The sequence below is a fragment of the Benincasa hispida genome, chromosome 10 (assembly GCF_009727055.1).
Source record: "Benincasa hispida cultivar B227 chromosome 10, ASM972705v1, whole genome shotgun sequence".
Classification (NCBI taxonomy): domain Eukaryota; kingdom Viridiplantae; phylum Streptophyta; class Magnoliopsida; order Cucurbitales; family Cucurbitaceae; genus Benincasa; species Benincasa hispida.
This window is the reverse complement of record NC_052358.1, coordinates 39,756,403-39,759,624: the sequence shown is the minus strand read 5'-3', so window position 1 is coordinate 39,759,624 and position 3,222 is coordinate 39,756,403. Positions and strand designations below refer to the sequence as shown.

The window sequence follows — 3,222 nt, the reverse complement described above, 5'->3', positions numbered from 1 at the left end:
GGATCCGCACGCCCACCTCTAAAGTTTCATTGAGATCTGCAACACGTTTATGTTCCCAAACATCTCTACTGAAGAGGTTCAATTAACATTGTTTCCATTTTCATTGTGTGACCAGACACGAAAATGGGCTTACTCTCTCAAACCAGGGGAGATTACATCATGGGAACAAGTAGTTGAGAAGTTTATGAAGAAGTACTTCCCTCCAACGGAGAATGCTAGAAGGAGGAAGCTAATCACAAATTTTGAACAAGATATTGGCGAATCGCTCAGTGACGCCTGGGCGAGGTTTAAGAGGCTGGTAAAAGATTGTCCGCATAATGGCTTACCAGATTGCTTACAAATGAAAATTTTCTACCACATATTGAACCCTGCATCGCAGACGACTGGCAACACAGCAGTAGCTGGAGGCCTGCTTGATAAAAATTACGATGAGGCCAAGAATATCCTTGATCGCATTTCTAAAAATCATGAAGACTAGAGAGAAAGCGATAAAAAATTGATAATCAAGGACAGTGAAACGAATAATGGGGCCATCGCATCCCTTCAGAACCAAATGACTGCGATGATGAATTTGATACAAGGAATCACAATCAGTAGCACCCAGGAATGTGATAACGGGAAGAAATGCATGTTATTACAGTACTAAGTTCTTAAACAATACTGGCTTGCGTTTATAAAATATGTTAGATTGCGTCCAAAAAGCATTAAGTTTATAACATTGTGGTGGCATGCATTCATCGCATAGAAACAGTTGATTTTTGTATTTTTATGCAAAATATGCGTTGATGCAAGGCGGAAAAAGCGACCACAAGAAATCATTGGTCGAGCACAGCATTACCGCAAGGCTTTTCGGTGATTGTGTCCACAAAAATTTGCTCAAGAAGGATTTCCGGATGGAGTCGGCGCAACTTGGTGGGCGCATCTGGGTGAAAGGCATATTAATCACGATGGGACAGAAAAATGATGACGGTCGAATCCGAATTAAATTGATAGTCGCTAACGATAATAAGTACATTTAGCTTTTTGGTGACAAATAATCGGCGCATCAGTCAGGGAATTAAAGCCATCCCATCTGTGCAATCATAAGAGAGAAGCCGCCCTTCACCCCGAAGCTCTATAAATACAGAATGCATCCTTCAAAAAAGGGGTTTGAAGGTTCCGAAGTTCACAAGTCACCAGCCCAATAGTTCATAGTTTTCTTTTAATTTTAAGGCAGAGCAAGAGAAGAGCCGAGACGCCGGAAGATCGCTCAGGGAAACTCAAGAGAGAACCCAGAGGCATAGAAGTAGAAAGCGGGCCGACTCTTGCAAGAGCAAGATTATCTTTTGAGCACGAGTAGAAAAGTCAGTGAAAAAGCTTGAGAAGCAAGAAATTGTTAGAGGCTGATAGAAAATTTGAGGAAAAAGGTTTCCCGAGACGGGTTGGAGGTGGATAAAGCAAAAATAGAAGCAATTGAAAAACTTCCACCTCCAATAAGCGTGAAAGGCTGTACGAAGTTTCTTGGGGCATGCTGGATTCTACAGACGCTTTGTCAAAGACTTTTCGAAAATAGCATGACAACTGAGTGCGTTGTTAGAGGCTGATAGAAAATTTGACTTTGACGACAATTGCCTCAACCGCATTTAGAATTTTGAAGAATGCACTGACTACCGCACTCGTGTTAATTGCACCCGATTGGACACTTCCTTTTGAATTAATGTGCGATGCAAGCAAGTATGTGATGGGAGCAACTTTGGCACAAAAGAGAAAAACAATTTTACATCGCATCGCATATGCGAGTAAGACATTAAATCTTGCTCAGACCAATTACACCACCACAGAGAAAGAGCTACTTGCGGTAATTTTTTGCACTGGAAAAATTTAGAGCATATTTGCTGGGAACAAAGGGACTCATCCATACTAATCATTTGGTAATAAAGTATTTAATGACAAAACAGGATGCGAAGTCGAGGTTGATCAGATGGATTCTCCTCCTCCAAGAATTTGACATAGAAATAATTGATAGAAAGGGGATGGAGAACCAAGTTGCGGACCACTTTTCAAGATTGGAAAACCCTGAGGTTAACCGCAATAAGTCAAAGGTGAGTGTGGTGTTTCCAGATGAGCAGCTGTTCCATATTGAAGAATTTCCTTGGTATGCTGACATAGTCAACTATCTGGTTTGCGAGCAATTTTCAGAGGATTATACGGACCACCAGAAGAGGTGGCTCAAGCACGAATGTAGATCATATTTTTGGATGAGCCGAATCTGTACAAAAGAGGGGCAGACCAAATTCTGCGACTATGCGTACCAATGATGCTCAACAACGCATATTATCACAATGTCATGACTCACCATATGGTGGGCACTTTGGAGGATAGAACACCACAGCTAAGGTTTTACAGAGTGGATTCTTTTGGCCAACATTGTTTAAGGATGCAGCCGACTACGTGATAAAGTGTGATCGATGCCAACGAACAGGTAACATTTCATGGAAACATGCAATGCCGATGAACATCATCTTGGAACTTGAGTTGTTCGACCTATAGGATATCGACTTCATGGATTTCATGGGAACATTCCCTCCCTCAAATGGTAAACATTATATTTTATTAGTCATCGACTATGTATCCAAGTGGGTAGAGGCAGTGGCATGCGCCGCAAGTGATGCAACAGTAGTCTCTCAATTCCTGAAGAAAAACATTTTCACTTCTTTTGGCACTCCACGTGCCATAATAAGTGATGAGGGGTCTCACTTTGTCAATCATACTGTCAAGGAGCTGCTGCGTAAATATAACATTCTCCACAAGGTGGCCACCGCATACCATCCGCAGACGAATGGTCAAGCTGAGGTGTCCTTTCGAGAATCAAGCTATACTTAAGAATGTAGTAAGGCCTTCGCGGAAGGATTGGGTAGCAAAGCTCGACGATGCATTGTGGTCATACCAGACTGCATTTAAAACACCCATAGGTATGTCCTCGTATGCGTTGGTATTCGGTAAAGCGTGTCATCTGCCTCTGAAATTGGAATACAAGGCATTGTGGGTGGTGAAGAAACTGAATTTTGATTTGAAGAAAGCAGGAGAAGCGAGAAAACTTCAACTGGTCGAGCTGGAGGAATGGAGGATCAACACATATGAGAACGCAAAGATTTACAAGGAGCGCACAAAGCGCTGACACGACCAACATATATGCGGCAAGAACCTCCAAGTCGAATAGAAGGTCTTACTATTCAACTCATG

At 42.1% G+C, this 3,222-nt stretch overlaps 1 non-coding gene across 1 annotated transcript; it reads right to left on the bottom strand.

Moving 5' to 3' along the window:
* Nucleotides 1-217: 217 nt before the first annotated feature.
* Nucleotides 218-324, bottom strand: LOC120089620. The gene has a single exon (XR_005485293.1). It is a non-coding gene; the product is annotated as a small nucleolar RNA R71 (small nucleolar RNA).
* Between the last annotated feature and the right edge of the window lie 2,898 nt (nucleotides 325-3,222).